We start from the raw sequence: 23,274 nt of genomic DNA, 5'->3' as shown, positions 1-23,274 counted from the left end.
GTCTTTGGTTTGGTTTTTTTTTTTTTTTCTGGGGTTACAATATTTTATATTTCAGCCAGCAGGATGGTGTATCGAATATAGTTGTAGAGACAGACCTCATGAATCGCAACCCTCATCTCTTTGGAACTAGATGTGAATCCTATACATCTCCTAATTTCTCTATAAGTTTTTCACTACTCAAGGTGGACATAGTAACAAAGGCACACATTGTCTTAGGACGTAGGTGAGTTACAAATATCCACAAACTCAAACTATTTCTTCCACATAGTAAAACCTCAACAAATATTGTTTACTTATGTCATTGTTTTCAGTAGTTAATTAGTTCTTGCTCTGGCATTATTTTGAGACAAGAACAATGTAAAAGCACATCTCAGCTTGTTCTACAGATGGAACCTGAAAACAAGAATTAGTGTTTTATGCAAAGGAATCTTACAGACACCCTTTGAACTAAGTATTTCAATAGAAAAACTTTTTTTAAAAAATATTATTTTATGATTCACCTTATAGTTAACTTCGCGTAAGTAGAAATTCATGGATCTTATAATACTTATATCTAAATAATAGACTTCCTTAATTCTGAAGGTGACTCAGGAATAAGCATAGTTATAGCATAAAATACTTACAAAGTAAGATGTGGGTAGAAGCAAAATTTATCTATCTAAGTTTGATTTCATGTTTTCTATCTGCTAATTAAAAACAAAAAAAGTATTTCCACAATGCATAAAGACGTCAAATGATTTGTAAATGGTTTCCTAGTCAAAAAGCATATTTCCCACAAACACCATAGAACTTAACATCCTTTGAATAAAGAAACATTTTCAGCACTGGAAATAGATCCTTAGAGCTAGCAACTTTGTCCAAATACTTTAACTACATCTTCTTTTATTCTCGCTTTCTTTCTGACCTGGCTCTTGCTGCCAGTGCACATGAAAGAAATCACAAAAGCTTCTCAGTCACCGTGACTCGGGCTCCTTCTGCACTGCCGCATTTGTCATTGCCAAAACAGCAGAGTTTAATTAAGTGTTGTGAGCAGCCTAGTGAGAAACACACTTTAAATTAAACCTCTGTACATGCAGCTATTGGTTCTTTACCTTCTGAACAATCAGCGGGGTGTTAGGCATAAATTTCGTCTCTCAGGGGAAACGCAGTTCCACGCACCTCTAGCAATTCATAAACGATCTTGCTTTCTCAGAGCCATATCTTATTAAAGCACATTTAATTATTTCTAAGTTTTAAACACCGATAGATGAAGGCGATAATTAATGTGCCTACCACTAAACATTTTATTTACTCTTGATATATTAATGATATTATCAAGAAAATATGCTACAGTTTCAGGTTTAACAAAATTACATGACAAATTATCTTTTGATGTATCAAGCAATTGTTAATATAATGGAATAAATTATTTTAACACCCCAGTAGTAATGGATGGGTAAGAGAATATAAGCATTTTAATTTTCTGAATGTTTTTGCAAATACACTTTTCAGGGGACTCTTAAATCAAGGATGCAATTCTTTTGAATTTTAGAAACAAAAGAACTAAGAAATGTTTGATTGGTAATTTTCTTATATATATGGAATGGAACACCGGTGAAACTAGTCTTATTAGTATGTAAGTTCTGGTTCAATGTTCATGTGCCAAAAGTCATGAATCTTAAAATTAAGCTCTGACCTGTTCATTTTCATTTAACTTTCAAATTTAGGATCTTGCTTGAAATGAAAGAGAGATTTGCACCCTCTTCTTAAATCCACTAGGTCAAATACAACATCAACAAATCATGTAAATTTTTTGTTATTGTTTTTTGTTTGTTTGTGTTTTTTTTTCTCTAATTTGAAGTTTCTGTCAGAACAAGCAGACAGTCTGGATAACTCACTACAACCATAAAGTATTCGTGACTTCTTGACAACACTATGGGGCAATTTTTACACCCTGAAGGGCATTCTCAGTTCAGGAATGCTCGACAAAAAGGCAGAACAGAGGGGAAAGTGATGAGGTCCTCACTAAGGAGGGCTAAAGCTAAAATATTTCTAGACTTAACCCCCATCTAGAATGACAAGCAATTTAGTATATGTGTTATTGATTTGCATTTTTAAATTACTTCATGTATATTTTTTACTTCACTTTTTGATAATGATTTTAATGAGAACAAACACTCTTAACCTATTTTCACAAATTTATATACTGGCTCCAAGATAATGTTCTTATGAGAAGTTAAGAATTAAGGACATTGTCAAACTCCAGTCAACTGATGCATACTTTGCTATTTTTATTATTTCTGTAAAATAATTGTGAGTTAATACATATGGTCCCCTTAAGTTACTATTCATATTTTCTTTGCTTTCTCCATTTCTACTTGAGCCATACATTGAACTGCACATGAGAACAATGGTGAGAAGTAAAAATGTAAAATGCAAACACTTGAGTTTGAAAATACAGAATCAAGTTTGCTACATAGGAACAGCAGGATTTACGTGGGAAATGAGTAGGTTGATGTTTTATTTAATGGAAAGCAACTTCCTTTGGAAAATACATTCCTTCCACACTCTAAAGTATTTTATTGGCTGTTTTTACACAATCAAATCATTCATTGATTTGGTATTAATTTTATGCTCTTAGCAAGCATCCCCTTTGAAAATGGAAATACTTTTGGGAAGACTTACAAACTATTAATACTGCTTTCCTGAACATGAATAGGTTCAATCATGCTGCTACCTCCTACCTGTTACCCAGTCAGTATTCTACAGAGGCCAGGGAATGACTCATGTATGAAAAATACATGTTCCTCAATCTCAAAGCTCACGGTTGTGTGAAAGTAAGTTATAGAGTAGTAGAGCGAAGGTATTTCCTGGCAGAATGTCTCAGAGGTGGGATTTGAAAGCCAGTTTTACTGAGTTCACTTTATCCTCTTACAGCGCACTAATTGTACAAGAATAAATACATTAAATGCCTGTAGATTCCTAAACAAAATGGAGTTGATGACAATAGTGCACCCTTCTAAAGTGACCTTGAATGTTAAATGAATTAATGGGTTAAATCTTCCATACAAAATAAAATTTCAAAACGTGAAAGCTAATTCTTTTTCGTCTAGGCAATCATTCATTTAAACACTTAGGTTAGATAAATGTGAAACCTTTTAAAAACCTAAACACTTAATGTGTGGGTCATTTTTTCCTGCCATGCTCTCAGCACTACATCAGTGATAGTCCATGGAGACACCTCCATCGCTGCTCATTCTGTAATCACCTCTGGATTCAGATCTCCACCTTGTTGTCTCTGTTTATTTTTACTGATTAATCTTCAGCTCTTCCCTATCTCTCTTTGGACTTTTCTCTGTATAATACATACCATTCAGTTCAAGAACTAGATGATGAGAGGGCAGCTGAAGAGGCCATAGCACAATTGTAGAGACTTTATAGGTTTAGAATACAGAAAGATTAAAAAACAGAAAAAAACAACAGCAACTCAGGGCTCATAAAAAGAAAAAAAAAAACGATCCAGAATTTGAAATCTGTAGTTATCAAAATTTCTCTTAAAGAATTCACTCTAGTATATAGAGTAGAAATACCATGTAAATGCGAACCATGTTTGGAAGGTAACATTTTGAAAGTCTACAATTGCTTACAACAATATGTAATTCAGTATTTTTTAAATATACAGTCTATTTATTTCTTCAAATTTAACCAATTTAACTGACAAGTTCCTAAAGAGAGCAAATGTTTAAAATGGCTTTAAAATATAACAGTATATCAAAAAACAGTGGGACAATAAAGAAATCAATTCCTACACAATTAGAAGGGTCATATCCAACCAGATGTCATCTGTCAGTATAATAAATCAGAACCTAATTTTTAATAACCCACAATATTTTTTGTAGTTTCAACTATCTAACCAATCATATAATGAGATCATATATCAAATAGTATATCAAGATAGAAACATTCATTTATCTGCGTCACTTGTTACTTTATTGTCTTTAAGTAAGAAGTTTATTTAGTAGAATATGATAATCAATAGAGAAGCTAATAAAAGAAAAGCATAGGGTAGTGGTCACTAACTCTTACTGATAGGTGATCTCCTTCTGAAACAATTGAAAATGGAAGGTTTTTGAGATTTATCCACATGGCTTTGTACAAGAGCTTTATAAACAGAGACAAACATTCAAAATGCTTCAACAACAGTTAGTGCACACTTTGCTCTGGGACTTGTTTGAAGTGGCCAATATTTCCTGGTTGCTTGTTTACATCCATGTAGAAAGCAGTTTTACACCTGTAAATATTTATTCAGATATTTTCTCTCTTCAGTGATGCTTGATTTCCTTCTGTATGCTGTGGTTACCATTAATGAATAAAATATATTGTCTTGGCCTGTGATGGGGCAAAAGAGTAGAGTTAGGTGAGGAAAACTAAACTGAATGCTTGGAAGAAGAAGATGGAATCAAGGAAAAGCCATGTGGCCTTGCTGGAGATAAATGCAGGAACTTTCCCCAGTAAGCCACAGCCTCATGGCAATACACAGATTAATGGAGATGGGTTAAATTAAGATGTAAGAGTTATCCAATAAGAAGCTAGAGCTAATGAGTCAAGTAGCGATTTAAATAATATTGTTTCTGTGTGATTATTTCTGGCCTAGCTGCTGGGCGATCAGGAACAAACCAGTGGCTCTCCCATGTGGCAAACTAAATCCATGTAAAACCTTACAGGGCTTGGAAAGAAACTCTAGACACTAAAAATCAAAGTTTAGCCACATCTGTTTTCCTGAATGGGCTTTGTTTGTTGGCATCACACTGTGGCTCATTTAAAAGAGGTTTTTCTGACTCAGTGGAAGCAGAAAAAAAACCACCCCATTTTGAAATGCCAGCTTTCTGGGCCATGCTGACAGTGTGAACTTTGACTTTTTGGAGTCGCAGCTATGGAGCATTTAAATGGGGTTTGTGAGAAACATGCTATAATTTGCTTAATAGCAACGTAGAAGACCTGCTCTGTGCCTAAAAATGGAGCAATGTATATGGCTCTCAGAGACAGCAAACAGCTCTGCCATGTTGGGCTGAATGGGGCAAGCAAGCAGTGCCATATCTCCCCTAGCAGTGGAACTGCTTAAGTTCATAAGACTGGCTGAGCATTTTAAGAAGCACTTCTGGTCAGAAAATACTTACAGATACACAGTAAAGACAAATTAAGATTAAAAAAAAAACTCTAAATGAGACACAGTATATTTTTTAAAAGTACATAGGTTTGGGAGAGAGAAGGAAAAGAATGTATAGAGTTATAAAATAAGCAAATGGTTTATAAAAAAAGAAAGTCTTCAAAGAAACAATACAGACAGTCATAGATTATAGGTGTAAAAAATAAGCTATGTAAAAATAAAATATGCACAGAGAGTCTGGATTATGTATATTATTGTGTTTTCTTTGAAAAAACATTTTTTTTTTTTTTTTTAGCCTGTCCTGGTACTAGCTCTTGTAGACCAGGCTGGTCTTGAACTCACCGAGATCCGCCTGCCTCTGCCTCCCAAGTGCTGGGATTAAAGGCGTGCGCCACCACCACCCGGCTCTCTTTGAATTTTTTGAATGAAGGAGCTAAGTGCAGATAAACATTTTACTGGATGGGTTACTAAGCTAAACCAGCATAAAGGTATTTTGACTTTGGATAAGAATCTGTGGATTTATTCCAGGTTAATGTGGTTTGGTGTACCTAGAGACCCTGAAAGGTAACTGTGAATACCCGCAAAAAGTCACTTTGCCCAATAAACAGCAGTTTATAATGGGAAATCATATCAGTAAAATCCTAATAGAGGAACATGTTTTTAAAAAGTGGCAAGCACAAAATGTTCAAGACCACTCAAAACAAAGCAAGTATGGAGAACCATCAGTGAATTGCAGAGACAGGCTCAAGTATAAGATGGTATCCTGCAAAAGATGCTGGGATAGTAAAAGGAGCCTGAAAAAAAAAAAAAAAAACTCAAGAAATCTAACCCAATGGTTTCACTACTCATAGTGTGTCATTTTTTCCTAATTTATTAAAACAATTACATCCTATTAATGTGAGATAGTCATAATGTGGAGACTGAGTGGGATATAGAACCTTCCATACATTATTCTTCTATACACTCTTCTTCTATACACATTGCTGCATAAAGAAGAGTAAATTGAAATACATTTAGTCAAAATGTACTTAAATTTAAAATAAAAGTATTAAATAGTATTTGTTTCATTCAAAAATGGTCATTATTCTTCACAGAAAGGAAAATGTTTCTCTAAGCATACCTGAGATGGCATAGAACTTCACCACGTGACTTTATCAAGCATCGAGTCCTGGAAGCATATCTGAAGATGTCACATACAGAGGTTTTTATGAGTTTTATTTCAGACTATTAAAGTTAGTACATTTTGAGTTATCCCAGTAACAAAATATGCATTATTACATGTGATGATTCTAGAATTGACTCCTATGCTGAATGACAGTTGTATATAATTGGCAAAACATTCCGATGCACAAAATTTAAAGTTTGGCTTAGTTGTTTGCAAAACTACTCAGCACATTAAGACCTGCAGAATAGAAAGGCCTTACATGCCACATCTCCTAATATGCATTTCAACTATACTAGCACATGAAAGTTTCAGTAGTCACAGGACAAACTAAATAATATCATTTTCATGCAACAAATATGCAATTGTGACCTTCTGAATACAGCAAAAATAATCAAGTTTAGTTCAAGCGTAATGAAAGTACTGTGCTGGCTGATACTATGCCTCTGTTCTCAGCAGAGCCACTCCCACTCTGACAACAACTCTGATAATTATTGAAGATATTTATAATAAAAAATAACTTACCTCTAAGGGCAAAAACTCCAGTTCTCCTTAAAACGGGACACGAGTTTAAATCCTCTAGGAGTCATAGAAACTTGAAGTTCTATTTCAGCCAGGCAGTCGAGGCTCCCAAATTGCTGTTTTTTAACAACACGTTGGAGATTCTGCAGCTGCTAAGGCCGCATACCTGCTCAATAAACATGAAGGCACAAGATTGCTGTGGTAAGAAGCAGAGGGGTGTCTGATGTCAACAGAGAGATTTCAGGAGATTGTTGTCAGCTCTGAATAGCAGACCGGGCAGTGTTAGCATTTTGTCAATTGACATGACTGAAGAAAAGAGCCTGACCATAACAGCAGTCTTCAGAGCAGGGACCCAGAACCTTTAAGAAAAAGGGAAAAATTTAAACTGCCACATGCTAAAAATAAAGCAATAAATGGAGAGACAGAAGAGAGATCAACAAGGGAATTACCACAGTAATATGTCCAGAGGGCAATGGAAATATATTGCCATGGGAATGCTCAAAGTGGCAGTATGAAATCTGAAGGCTGTGGTAGGTTACCCTGTCCAAGGAACACTGTGAAGCTGTGTAGCAGTGAGGCATGGCCATGGCTGTCTGGATGAAATAGATTATCTGTCTCTACCCTGACAATGATGACAGTGATCATGTGGAAGAGAATACCACATGGCATAACTGGCTGAAAACAACATAGAAAATTAGGATACAGTTACTACAATGAAGCTAAAATGTCCTTTAAGGCAACTGGGAAGTTAGTGAAAAAAATATGAAGGGAAAGCTAATGTGTAACTAGGCACTTAGCTTTTCCTCCAGTCTAGACTCTTCCACCAACTCTTCCTCAGGACCGCGAATTGGAAAGCCACTTCCTCTGTTGAAGACTGTGAAAAAAATGTACTCTTATTTTGTGTCATGAGTATGAGTGCACATATATTTTTACTTACTCTTTATTAGCTTATTCATTACTTGAATTCAACCTTCAAGATCGAAGGACTATGTTTTGTTCATTCTTAAGTCTTTAGTTTTGAAGAGAAGATAGGGCATAATAGTTGATTAATGTATTTTTGTTGACAAATGATTAGTTGATACATCCAAAATTAAATTATAAACAATATTACAAATGAACCAGCATATATAATTTATTGAAATACTCTGCCATATCGTCTTAAATTCTTCTATAGTATGGTTAAATTTCAGTGAAAATATGAGTTTAGAACTGACTCTAAATAATTATGCCATTCCTAATTACTTCCTTTACTCCAAAATCTTTGACTGTAGCAAAATGGGGTAGGGAAGAGCTCTGAATGCTACCTATACTGTTCTACAAGAAATCAAAATACAGACAACATGCACATCTATTACAGCCATCCCTCTTTTCAGAATGCTGTTTTAGAGTTAAACAAGCCCCAGCTTCTCTAAAGCTTGAGAGCTGTATCCTAACTGTGCTCTGAACTTGGGCTTCCTGCTGGGAGCACAGCAGTGTCCCCTTTGAAGTGAGGAGGCTGTAGCTCTCACACCAGCAAATGAGTGCTTTGAAATTAACTGGTGTTTGGAAATTGATCTGGTAGGTAATAATCTTCTATATCTAACTTGTGGTTTGTTCTAATTTTAAAGTTTTAACACATACCCCCTGAAACATAAATGACATCTACACTTGCCTAATAATGCTAGGCCCAGCACCCAGACTTTTTAGATTTTTCTCTCCGATGTGTTTTGCTTCTTAAGCATAAGAGTCTTGGGCTAGATTTGTATGTCAGAATTTACATATTGTTAAAGATGAATATTAACATTCCTTCCAATTGTATCAATAAATCTTGAGAGGAGACACAGACTTCTGTATAATCTTAATACTACCTAAACTGTTCGACGCACGTTTCATGACAGATAGTTTTCACCCCCTAAAATGATCATATCCATTTCTTATTCTGCCAATGTGTTCTATTTAGTTCTTACAACAAGTTTATAGACATCTATAGCTGGGTCATTTATCATTATGTTCTATCATTGCTTGCTCATGTTTTCAAAAGTCATCTCTATATTTGCTTCTTTTGTGAAAAGTGGTTAACATGAAACAATACTATCAATTTAAGGACTCCCAAATACAATCTTGACTTCTTACACAGCGAAGTATATCAGGAACAGTGCCTGCTAATGTTTTCCAATGAAAAGAAATTCTGGTCATAATTATAGGTTGGCTTCTCAAAGGAAAAACTTCAGTTAATATGCCTCTGTTTTTAAAGAAAAATGTTTGTGTTGGTGGAGGGAAACCAGTAAGCAAACACTTGTAGCTTATAAATGTTTGATATATCTGTTTTAAATAGCGAGATAGAAATGTAATATAGTTTTAGAATATATCCTAGTCTTACTTTTCAGAAAGACAGTCAGGCTTTAACATATGAACTATTTCTATAAAAAAAAACATCAAAAGTCTACATATTCATCACCAAAAAACATGTTTTAAGAAATATTTGTTAGCTAGCTTCAAGGTCAATCAAACCACACCACCAATACTGGTCTTTAAAATGAAAATACATTCCTTAAAGTGTTATGCTGTTCCACCTGAGGCATTCAAATGAGCTCTAATATATCCCAATATCTCTTGGGATCAGTGTTAAGTGAACAAGCCTGTTAACATCAGGAGGGTGATGGGCTCTCCTGAAATAATCAAACACAGCCAACAGATGTCAAAAGTTAATCAGGATGGGAGAGCACTGAGTATACTTAAATTTAGACAAAACAAAAACAAATATGTTTCAACCCAAATTCCATTATTCAGATGGCACATTTGATAATACAGAGACAGATGTTCAGGCTTCTGTTTCTCCAACCACAAATATGTACACACTGCACTTAAATTCTTATGTTTAGAATGAAAGTTATTAAAACACAAGTTCATATCTTGAGGCAAAAACTGCTATTATTGTAGTGTTATTTTGTGAAAATATTTCTCAAGGAAATCATTGGAATAATCACCATCTGTTTCAGTTATCTACTGCACGTAGTCAACTACATCAATCATTAGTGGTTTAAAATAATAACTATTTATGTGCTCATGTTGTGCATGGTTTGGCCCAGTTGAGTTGATGGTTACTCTGATTCAGTCTACTGTTGCTCCTGGGGCAGTCATTACCTTAAGGCTACGTGATTTCTTTGTGTTTCTGGTGTCTTCATTTATGAGCCTGCTGGCACACTTCACCACATACAAGCATGTTAGTGTCTCTTCCATATAACTTCTACCATAAGAAAACTCAGGTTTCATAAAAAGTGGCAGTAGTCTTGCCAGACTTTGAGTCTAGAGAGTTTAAAGCTTTGGAGTCTTCCCCATGCAAGACTGGCGTGTCAATTGCTGTTGTCATTTTTCAAACTAATATATGAACTTCTCAAAAATAAATGACATTTTAATGCTTCGGACTTTTACTCTCAGAGTCATATAAAGAAATTTCCTACTAATTCTATTGGATAAATCTGTTTAATGGCCAAATCAGACCCAAAAAATAAGGAAGAAAATATTTTCTCTCAGAAGATTAAAACTCCATGACAATCTTCCATCTTTTAAAATAATTACTTGCTGATTAATCAGGTTAATGATAAAACACACATTTCAAGAGCGATCATCACAGAAATATGATAATTAAAGGGAGTTTTTATGTGCATATTGACACATTGGTAAAGAATATAACTAATAATATCCAAACTATTAAAACTTTCTTTTGGGTCACCAGGGCTACATTTAAGAAAAACTAGATGTAGGAAGCTTATCCATCAAAATACAATATAATTATAATTAATAGAAATGAGTTAAAAACATTTTAACTGATAGATAATATATCATTTATAAGGCTTCTCAGATAATTGATTCCCTTGCTATCATTATAAAACAAGTATGTTTTCAGTTTTAAAGTAAATTCATTGTTTGGAATACATTCAGATAAAGTATGGATAAAGTTATTTCTTACTCAATGAATATGAGATTGAGCGAGTTTATTGAGTTTCTTAATTCTAGAGTTAGTAGTCAAATTTTCTTTATTAACATGCCCTTTAAAAGGTAATGTCTAAATACATATTGGTCAAATACAATTATAAATATTAAAACCATTGTCCAAGTTATAGTAACTCTTCCCTATCACATGGTTCAATGGAACAAGGACTTTTGTCTTTTGTGTACATTACATACAGCATGAAGCTATTATTTATAGAGGCAATGGAGATGAAAGGGTTAGGTTGGAAGATATAAATTACAGGACATAAGAATTTCCTCTGCTTAAGCAGATGTTGCATCCATAAAGCCTTCCGATGGGTATAGGAATCAGAGCAGTCCTGCTTCAGGCCATGTTTGTGACATGCCATATGGGCTGCGACAAGTCCAGAGCACAAGTTAGAAGATGGAGAAAAATAGATGCTTTAGGTTGGAAATCCTGTAACATCGGTGGTTTCCCCATCCTTTGGGCTTCATGGACATTATGAGAGCATGCTAATTATCCCAGTGTTTGTGTCTATGCTTAAGTGGCAAATAGTGATATTTTCTCCTGTGTTTCCATTTCATTTTAATTAAAAATCACCCCAGATGTCTACATTGCCATTCTTACTGCTTCCAGTAATTAAAATTGAAAACCACCATCACCCCAAAATTATCAATAATTGTATTTTCTACTCTTTATTTAAATGCTGTATATATAAGCTGATTTCTGAAAAGCCTTCATTTTGTACAAAATGCAAAGACCAGATCGTTGTAACCAAAACATGCAGATAATAAGTGCTTTCAAACACACCAGGGTAATCAAATGCAGCCAAAATGGGTTTTCATCTCCACATCTTGTATATTGTTTTAGACTTTGAGCTTGGCAGTCAAGTTTTTGGAAGACTTGGGGTTAAAAACTACACATAGCTGTTTATGTGAACCTTAAACAAACTCGCAAGAGCATTTTTCTTTCAGGCCACTGACATTTTTCTTAATGTTTCGTCAGTTATATCTGAGTGATCAGGCAGCCAGTGCACGTGGTGCACCCACCAGGATTATTATCTAGACCAAAGGCCCAAAGCTCATTGTAGCAGGCAGCAGGCATGTAATTCTTTACAATGTATGCCACGTTAACTGTGTTGGGTTATCTATTCAACAGCTGACTGAGCTGGGCTCTCAAGCTCCTCTCAACAACCATGTAAGAAGCGATGACAATTGTACTACTTCATAACAGCTGCATGGAACTCTGACACACACTTCACAGCAACCAGTCATCTATATAAACCAATTTCAGGAGCAAAATTGCATGGTGCCTCCACTCTGTTATAAACACAATGATATCCACTCAAAGCTGATAAATGCACCGCATTTCTCTGGAGCTTAAAAGAATAAGTTCCTTGCACTAAGATTTCTTTCCCTCAAATTAGGCCTGTTTTGGCCCTAGCCATTAATTTAAAACTTACAAAGAACAAGACAATTTAGGTTTTGAAGGTCTGTAAAATTAAAAATAAAAAAGAAAGAAAAGAAACCACTGCAGTATTAACATTTTGGTTCTCCAGCTAAATACTCTTACTTTTTTCTTTATGTGTGTGTGCCAGCTATTCAGATCATTTGAGGCAGAAAGAAAAAGAAAAAATAATTAAGGTTTAAAATACTTACCAATGTCATAGCAATTTTCCAATTAATTACAGTATCTTTTCATGGGACTATACACAATCCAATTCTTCCTACTGAATAAAACATCTACAGCAACCTGGAAGCCATTGTTAAAGCTTAAATGTTAACTACTCTATGTTTGGTGAATAATGAATCTTTGGAAGATCATTAATAACTTCAAAAAACTCAAGTAAAATGATTGGTAATATTTTGAAATACATACTTGTATTAACAATACTTATCTCAGAATATGGCTTGAAAGAACATGGATAAAATATTATGTATACTTTTTAAAAGAGCAACCAAAATTTTTATGTTAGTAAAGTAGCATAATAATTTTATGTGTTAGCAGGTACATATACATATGTACTCTCATTTTCTTTATACAACGATTTTATAGGATTGCAGATTAAAAGAATATGTAAGGTTAGAGAAAAGCAAATGTACCACATGGGACACTTTCGTATGAATCATAACTGATTATATGCTGGAACACTGTTTGAACGATTGAGTTTGTGACGACTGAAGTTTACAGATCAGATAATAGATGGGCATGCTATTGTACTATTTGAACTCTATGACCGTATTCCTTAATACCTGTCTATTGTCATTGTGATTAAATTAAAACACACTTAAAGCTGACTCCCAACTTCTAATATTGCTTACTAGTCCTTTTAAGTTCTGACAATCCTTTAGGACATGTTCCTAAAACAAATGTCGTCTCATATAAAGTTTCACCTCATAGATGTTATCGCTTTAAAATAAATATAAATGTGAAGGTAAATTATACAATATATAGGTCTCAATAACACTACTATATTCTTTTATTATGTAAATTCTCTTCTTGACCCAGTAAAACTTTCTGACTACTGTGGTAGTTCCCCTTCCACAAGAGGACTTTAAAGTATTTAGGAATTTAATGACATCTGTAAAGTGATGCAAATAATTAACAGGAAAAGTAAAAATAACCTATGTTCTAACTCATAATGCTAGGTTCTGTCCACAAGCCAACCAAGCTATACTAAGGGACCACTAATGAAGAAAATACAAGACCCAAAGAGGTCTAGAAACATACTCACTATGCAAAATGAAATTAAGACTGTTATCTTCTCTCCCAGGCAGATAGCATGCTTCTGCTGCAGCACACTTTCTTTACCTAAAAATTAAAAAAAAATAGGTTCTTATCATCAGTTCTGATAGGAAAGCAATAGCTACGATATATACAGAAAATGTGCATATGAATGTTTCAATAATTTAAAATAAGCAACTTGAACAAATACAGTTAATTAGAAGAGATCAAATACAAGACTTATGAAATATAGAATCAAAAATACACTCCCTCGTCCCTTTTTCTGATGATGAGCAATGTTGGAATAGAGTACATATCATCTACCACATTCATGCTCAAGGTATGTAGGAAATTGGAAAATAATCTGAGGGAAAATTAAATGGTGAAACTAGATTACATGAAACTCAAATAAGGTGATGCGCTTTATGTAGATGAATAAACAATAATGTACAATCCTTCATACCCTAGAAGGAACAGCTATGAGAATGGAATGTATCTTTGTTTTATATACGATATGTACTTGGTGACACGACTGTGTCAACATCCATGTGTTATGTGAACAAGAATAGGAGCGATTATAAAGCTAGGCTCCTTGGGATGTGCATTAATGAAAGTTTAGAATTGTCATCAAGACTGAAGTGATAGCAGAAACAGTTCTCAAAATGACTGAACAGTAAGTGAATTCTACTTCAATAAATTAAGAAAAGTGTTTGAGATGACCATTTAGGTAAGTGATGTATTGGTAAGACACATATGCAAGAGAAGTTTGATGTAAGATCTTGTGTTTGAACTAAAGAACAAATCTTAGCCAGTTCAAAATTGTTTTGTATAGACTTTCATAGGCTGAGATGAGAGAATTGTCTGTCAAGTAAGCAGGTATTCTAGAAAATTATTTGGATGTTTCTGTGCTTGTTATTATATAATGACCTACCATTTTTTTCCCACCATTATTTTGTATAGACTAGAGTCTTGGGCAACAGAAAAAATGGACCTTTGCAAAATATTTTCAATATGTTTTTTTCCTACTATTATTACTATACTCCATTGTATTTGTTTTGTAATTTCTGTTTCCAATTAATTTGTGAAAAACTAAGAAGTATACAGTTTGTATTGTCTTTCCATGATGTCATAAACTGCTGTGATAAATTGACTTAGAAAAAACAAAGAGTTATTTTGCTTTTCAGTTTTTCAGGTTTTAGTCCATGATTACTTGATCTAATTGGTTAGTGTGATCGTATATCAAGGATGAAATGTGTAGCAGAGCACCCATTCACCTAATGACTAGGTTAGGGTAGGGGAAGAGGGAGAAGGATGAGATATACCCAGGGTCCCACAACCCTAGTGATAATGAATCTTCCTACTAGATTTTCCCTGTTGACACTGAACTTCCTCCCTGTGCCGCTCTCCTGGGATCAACCTTTTAACACAAGAGACTCTGAGATAGATTTCAAATTTAATGGTCCACACAAACATATTGTGATACCAAGACAAATTCAAAAGATGCAGGTGGGCTCATCGTGACAGCAAATCCCCAAATGACCTACCTGTAGAGTCTCAGTGTGGATAGTTCACATCGCCCTACTCATTCTTAATGAAAGACTGTGGCATTTTCCCCCATTAATAGTGTGTTTGGAGGTAGAAACTGGTATCAGAGTTTTTCTCAGACACTTGCTTTCAACTGCTGGCCTCAGTGATCGCAACCTACTTCTACTGAGTGGTGGATGTCAGTCCCTAAAGATCCTTGCATTCAATTAGGGCAACACAAGGGGCAGGTCAGTTTACAGCTTCTTTGGAAACTTCTGCCATCTGGTGATTCCATTTCCCTCACTCACCTGTGATACTTTCTTCCAGGATCACTCTTTGTTCTCTTTCATGTCGGCATGTAGGACAGTCCGGGCAAACATTAATACAGCACCCTCCTTTCAGAAACAAACTGTATGAAGTGCTGTTCTGGAATAATAAGGAAAATGGTTTCATTAAATGGATCTTTTGTTAGCTATTGAAAATGTGGAGATATTTTGTGTTCAATGAGATATAGCTCAGTGCCTTAAATGTTTGCTGGGCAAACATAAGAACCTGAGTTCAGATCATATCAGACACATAAAATCTAGGCATGAAGGCATGACTCATATCAATGACTTCAGAAGAGACAGAGAGTCCTAGTGGCAACTGCCCATTCAATCTTTCTGAACTGTGAGTCTCAGGTTCAGTGAGAGACCAATATAAAAAATGGTAATGTGATAGAGGAGCACTCCTAAAATGGACCTTTGCATGTATGTGTGTATGCAAAACACACGACACAATACATTAAATTTATAAAATATTTACAGAGATTACAACCTTTCATAACTGGCCTTTGAAGATTGTACATGACAAAAAAAAATCACATAATGTGATTTTGTAGCTCTCTTTTGAAAGTAAAATTTTAAATGACTTTTTCTGATCACTTACATTGATGTTGGTGTTATGTGAATTATGCTGTTATATTTGTCTTTTTTTTTTGGCTGCTATTCTCTGCCTTCTTTTATGGTAGGATGCTTGGGCTCTTGTGTACCAATTAAGATGCAATGCTTTTCTATGACTCTAATGTGTATGTTGGCACCAAAAATTGTATATGTATTTATACTTGTCAATCTTTTCTATTTATGATATTCATTTAGTAAATACAGAGATTTTACTACTATGAAAGTATGGTTAATTTCCATATAGTTTCCTGTAGTCCTTTAACAGGTTTGTGTTTATTTGTTTGAAAAAAAATGATGCAGAATCACAATACTATGCTATTTGTTAGAAGGTTCTCTATAGATATTTTTGCTAAAGATATTTATGCAAATTCATATACAAAAATCTTTGGGATGTTCTTTTGTTTCCTGCTTTGCTTCAAGTCAATCATTTCAATGTTATGATACCTAAGATAATTTTATTTGTCCCAGTGATTAACTAAAAGTTTTGTATGTTTCCCCTTAACTGATAACTTTGCCAATCATTCTTTTGAGCATAAGTCATTTCCTCCATCTTTATTTCTAATATATTTATTGAGTGTACATTTGAATTTTATGCATTTATATGGATTCTTTTATTATTGTTCTTGACACCTCTTACATAATGACGTTTATTTTTCATTAGGCTGTTTAAATATTTAGATTTATTGGCTGTTACTGAATGGGAAATTGCCATTCATTGTGAAAGTTATTTTTCATTTTGTAAATATACTATTTCTTTATTCATTCTTCGGTTGAGGGGCATTTGGTTATTTCCAGAGTCATTGCTATTACAAATAATGCTGCTGTGAACATAGTTGAGCACATGTCCTTGTGGTATGATTGAGCATCCTTTGGGTATATACTCAACAGCGGTATGCTGGGTGTTGAGGTAGATTGTTTTCTAATTTTCTGAGAAGTTGCCATACTTATTTCCAAAGTAGTTGTACAAGTTTGCACTCCGATCAGCAATGGAAGAGTGTTCCCCTTATCCCATATTCTCTCAAGCATAAACTATCATCAGTGTTTTTGATCTTGGCCATTCTAACAGTTGTAAGATAAAAATCTCTGAGTTTTTTTGATTTGCATTTCTCTCATGGTTAAGAATGTTGAACATGTCCTTAACAGTCTTTCAGCCATTTGAGATTCATCTGTTGAAAGTTCTCCATTTAGGTCTGTACTCTTTTTTTTTTTATTGGATTATTTGCTCTTTAAGTTTCTTGAGTTCTTTCTATATTTTGTAAATCAGTTCTCTGTCAGATGTGGGGTTGGTGACGATTTTTTCCCAACCTGTAGGCTGTCATTTTGTGTCGTTGACATTGAGTCCTTTGCTTTATAGAAGCCTCTCAATTTCAGGAAGTCCCATTTATTAATTGTTGTCCTCAGTCTCTACAGAAGTTTGCAACAATGTTTTTCTTTGTTTCCCATCTTAGTGAACATTGACTGTGAGCTAGCAGTTTTCTCAGGAGTGAAAGGAAACTAAAGTGACATATTAATACATAATTTCTGTGACCTTTTAGAACTTTTATTTGTTTGAATTAATTTCAAAATCTTTTGACTTCTGTCTATCTTGTGATTAATGTTTTTTCACAGACAAATCCTCCTTTCTGCTGTTTGTTGACTTGGCTGTGCCAGACGTCTTCTACTTTCAGCTCTACTGCCAACCCAAGATAGTGTTTAATTCTTTTCCTCTTCTACCATTTGAATTTCTCTCTTAACTCACTTCACTGCCATGCTTAGGAAACCGTGATTCCCTTTGATGGCACTGTTTTGTCTTGGCATAAGCAAGAATTACCTAGGAAGGTGAACATTGGTTGAGGGATTGCATCCATCAGATTGCCTGTCAGTCACATTCTTTATTAGTGATTGATCAGAAGGGCCCAGCCCGTTATTGACCTTGATATCCCTGGAAAGAGGGCCCCAGGTTATACAGGAAAGTAAATGAAGACACCATGAAGAACAAGACAGTAAGCAGCATTCCTCTATGTTTTCTGCTTCCAGATTCTGAATTTGATTTCATTCACTGGCTTCCCTTCATTATAAACTATGAATGGAAAATGAAAACCAACAATCAAATAAACCCTTTTTACAATAAGTTGTGTTTAATCAATGTTTTAAAAGAGCAACACAAATCAAAACAGGGCAGAAATTTACCCTTATATCCCAGTCTCCTGATCTATGTTGGTTTCTAATACAAGCACACACATTGGGTAGCTTTGTGTGATCCACACTTTTAGAATAACTCTGCTCTGTTACTTGGTGATGTATAATTACAGGTTTCCTCTTACAGCATTTCACCAAACACAGGCTACCCTTAAATTCCAGAAGAACGTCTTCACCTATTGGATGATTATTATATTCTGCTTATCCTTGAGAAGTGAATTTTGTTTTTCTTATTTTTATTAAAGAAATACCTTATATTATTGATCTTTAAAAGGTATAGTTGGTTTTACATTTTTCACATATTTTATTTTAAAATTGGAACTTAGTTTAAATATATTTCCTGAGAATAGCAATTGGAGGTATGCACTGGAAGGCGGGACTGCCCTGATATCAAAATGGCTAAACAAACACACATGCCAGACAGTTGTTACTTTTATAGAGGAAACATTCCCTTCAACCTTAGCATCTTCACACTGAAATGTTTAATATTTTGACCCCATAAATATTGTATGATAATTGTTATTATTACATAGTTTTAATAATTTATAAGAAATCACCATTTTCAGTAGAAATAAGTGTTTGATTATATCTTAAAGAATAAAAACCATACAGTGATATACACAAAATATACCAAAAACAAATGGTAATAATACTCTTTATTTCTTTCAGATTCTGACTGATTTTAAAGTGACTATTTAGATGCTTGTGGGGAAGTTATCTCAGAATAATGAGCTACGGAAAAATTCCAAGTTTCCCACGGTAATAAATGTTTGATTCTATTTTAGGAATATGAGGAAATGAGAAAACTCACATCCAAAGCATCGGTTTTGCCCTCCCTAACTATTCTGTGTATAACCCCCACAAATGAGACATGTATTCTAAGTAACTTGGGGAATGATTTTTTTCTTTTGTAATGGGTGTCATGATTTTTCTGCCCTTCATTAATTGACATGAAGCAAATGACTCAAACTCTTTCTTCAACTAATGTGAGTTGGTTTTTAAGTTTCCTAGGAGCTCTAAAATCAGTATGTCTTCACGACTCTGGGTAAATCCAATTATTTCCACCAAAAGAATACTCCAATTAGGATTAGAACCATATGGTTTGGATATTAGACATTTGGCCCATATTCCATTCCCTCCTATCAGTGTATTCTAATTTACATTTCAAAATAAGTGATATTTTTAAATCCTAGGATATCACAAGGAGGGCACAAATGAATTGCACTGTTTCTGAATTGAAAAATGAATGAATAATTTAAGATGAGAACCATCATAAGGTTTGAAACAACTAAAGTACTATATTTTTCATTGCTTAGAGAAATATTTCCTTTTGTATCAAACCATTACTATGCATCAGAATACTAGAAACCATAATTTTGATGAACTAGAGAATACTGCTATTAGATATTATTTTACATGGTTATGACAATAATGGTATTTTTGATCTAATACATGTTTTAATGTAAGCATTGTCCTTCTTTTGATGAATAATAAAAACTGGAAGACAGTGATTTTTCAGATTAAAAAAAAACTTCTTAGAAAGGAAATTTAGGAAGAAAATATTCTAAACTCTGTAACTCTTATTACAATGTCTCGACAAGCTGATTGTAGCTAAATTCTTCAGGTTATATTCTATCTAAGTTTAGGCTAGACTAAACAGGGGCTATGCCCTGGGCAGGATCACATAAAGAGTAATCTGTGCTCCAAGGAAGCAGTACAGGGAGAAAGACAAAGGCCTTCACTGTAAATTCCTTTCGGAAAATTTAGATTGCTCCCTGAAGCTACTTTTATCCCTTCTAGTAGTTAATTTCGATCAGTTCTGCTTGCCAGCCTGTACCTGCCAAATAAAACATCCCAATGAAATGTCTCATGTACAAAGCAGAAAGCTTGGTCTGATCTGGCAGACTTTTGTTCTGTGCCATCTCTCCAACCATGCTACCTAATTAAAGACTAGAAAACCTTTACTTAGACAAGATAGGTCAGCTACATGAAAGGAGATAGAAAAGTCAGTCCATTATCACGACCAAATTGGCTTTCAGTGGCACAGAACCTCATCAACCTACTTTCTCTGCCTCTGTCATGTCCTCCTAAGCCTTTGGCACCAGGTCCCATCAGATCAGCTGCTGGCTTACTTAAGCCGGAACACATCCCTTTCTAAGATCTTAAGTTCAACTGCACAAATAATTTATAGTGCCTTCCAGAGTCTCTCTATCTCTAACAGGCTTAATAAATACAAACTCTTAGAGAAAGCAAGCCCAGGAAAGTGAATAAAAGACCTGTGTTAAATGTTTTTATTATGATCTAGGAATAGACTGCGAATAAGAAATTATGATAGATGCTCTCTTGTCCAGTAACAAAGAGGACACAAAGAATATACTACTATTGGTTTGTCAACATGTTGCAGATTTGAAAGGACTGTTGTTCTCTGTTCATTCATTAGTAACTAGTTATGAAAGATGTGGCAGGGGTGAAAAGTAGATGCCTTTTTCATTGGGCATAAATATTCTTTTTAAAATTTTAGTCTTTCTAGTCAATGTGCCTCATTAAAAAAATAAAATAAAATTTTAGTTTTGAGATTATAGCATAATTTTAAACAATTCTCCCACCAAATCTTCACATATACTCCTCCCAAAACTCTTTTCAAATCCATGGTTTCTCATAAGAAGTTCTAATAAAGTGTGTGCCTATTCGATTTCACTATACTCAGGGACTTGTGTCTCCAGCATTCTCTGAAGATATTACACTTGTTTTAAATATACTAATGAAATTCCTGAAATATTGCCTGAAATTAGTGTTCATCCGTTCCTAAAATACAGCCTGAACTTCTGGTTCATTCACTTGGTTCACTGGTTCACTTTTCTTTTTTTCTTTTCTTTTTTTGGTTTTTCGAGACAGGGTTGCTCTGTAGCTTTGGTGCCTGTCCCTGAACTAGCTCCCAGAGATCTGCCTGCCTCTGCCTCCCGAGTGCTGGGATTAAAGGTGTGTGCCACCACCGCCCAGCTGGTTCACTTTTCTTTAAGTGCTTGAAAGGTTGTATTTTGCTACTGTGGTAATATAGAACATGTTGGTTTTTTTCTCCTTATAAATATATGAAGAGATGAAATCACCAGAATGCAAATATATAACCGGGAAATTTTGTTTTGGATGTAGTGTGATGATTTGAAGTAGACTATTACACAGCTATTCATTGTATAGTTTTACTTTTCTTTTTTTAAATAAACTTATCTGCTTCAGTTTCTCCTCCCTCTTCTCCTACCGTTCCTCTCTCCCACCCCCTTTGTTCCCACCCCCCAATCCACTCCTCTGTTTTTGTTTAGGAAAATCCAATGAGTATAAATAAAAGATGATGTGTCAAGTTGCAGTAAGAATAAGCACCTCTCCATGTATGAAAGTTGGGCAGCAAGACCCTGTTATAAGGCGTAGAGTACCAAAAGCCAGGAAAACAGTCAGAGACAACCACTCTTCCCACTGTTAGCAGTTCCCCAGGAAAGACAAGCTTCACAGCTGCAATAGATCAGCAAAGCACCATGGTCCATCTAATATAGACTGCCTGACTGCTGGTTCTGTCTTCTGTGAGCCCCTATGAATTCTCGTCAGTTGATTATGTGACTTTTCTTGTGGTATCCTTGACCTCTCTTGTTCCTACAAATCTTTCTTCCCTTCTGCAGGATTCCTTGAACTCCACCTTACATTTGGGTGAGGGTCTGCCTCTGTTTCTATCAGTGTCTGGCTGAAACCTCTCTGATAACAACTGGGTAATCACCAATCTGGTTACAGAAGATGGACAGTTCACTATTGCTAAGGTCTTAGCTGGTGTCCTGGGGAATTCACTTGTATCAGGTTTTTACCTGACCTGGAAATGTACCCTTCTTCCAGTAGTGTTTTCTGTTCTCTTTCCCTCTGCTAACCTGATTACACATATTCCCATCACCCCCACCCATCCCCACCACTGCCATCTCTTAAACCTCTCAGGAAAGCTCTTCTATTTACCCTTCCCAGGGAGATTCAGGCATCCACCCATGAACCCTCTTCGTTACTTAGTCTTTCTGGGTCTGTGGATTGTAGCACAGTTATCTTTTATTTTACAGCTAGTATTCACTTATGAGTAAGTATACACTGTGTTTGTCTTTATTGGTCTGCGTTACCTCACTCAGGATGATTTTTTTCTAGTTGCTTCCATTTGCCTTAATTTTACTGGTGTCCTTATTTTTAAAGCTGAGTAAATGTACCACTGTGTAAATGTACCATGTACATGTTTCTAATTACAAAGTGTTACTGCTTTCCTACTTAGTTGCAAAATAACCAAAAATTTAGCAAATTTCAACTTTGTATGGTATTTGAAAGTATAGCTCTAAATTTGGAGAATATTTTAAATATTTCTTTAGGTAGACAAAAAAAAAATAAAAGGGGTATAGATCCACCTCCCTACTTGTTGAAAATGTAGCCTCTACCACATTTTTCTACCTTAGTAACTATGACAACTTCTAAAGAGGTACATTATTCCCTCATATAACCTGTCCTCCCATTCTCTACTTCAATTTAGTCTTCTTATCTATTTTCCCTCTTTTACCTTTTATGCCATTCTGTTCCATTGAAGTTTCCTGTCTTGACCTCTTACTAATTTCTTGACCTCTATATGTATATCAATTAAAACACACATATCTGAGGATTAGAAACAAATATCCAAAAAAAATGAAAGAAAATGTGTGATTTTTGTCTGTGTGGGTACAGGCTATCTCACAGAATAATTGTGACATATCAAAAAAGTCACATTGAAACCCATTGCTGTAGAAATTTCCTAAAAAAATATATATACTTACTCATATGTAAAAAGAATTTAAACTGAGTTACCATGTAGAAAGAGTGGCAATGACCCTACGAGACAGCACAAGCAAACAAAACCAAACAAACACAGTGCTAAACTCCATTATCTCTTTTGGAATTGTTAGCCAGTAAGGTATCACAGAGATCCTAACATTAAAGATTAATATTGATTTTATTTCTTGTCCACCAGCACATCATTGTAAAACACTGTTACTAAAGAGATCACATACCCATGTCATAGAATATAGCAAAAACAAGTTGGTATTAATCTGAAGTTGGATCAATACTGGATAGGCTCTAT

Source organism: Alexandromys fortis, unplaced genomic scaffold, assembly GCF_014885135.2.
Source record: "Alexandromys fortis isolate MF-2015 unplaced genomic scaffold, M_Fortis_MF-2015_v1.1 scaffold_8_9099976_23576923, whole genome shotgun sequence".
In the NCBI taxonomy this organism is placed as follows: Eukaryota; Metazoa; Chordata; class Mammalia; order Rodentia; family Cricetidae; genus Alexandromys; species Alexandromys fortis.
The sequence above is the reverse complement of the archived record's forward strand: the minus strand, read 5'-3'. Positions refer to the sequence as shown.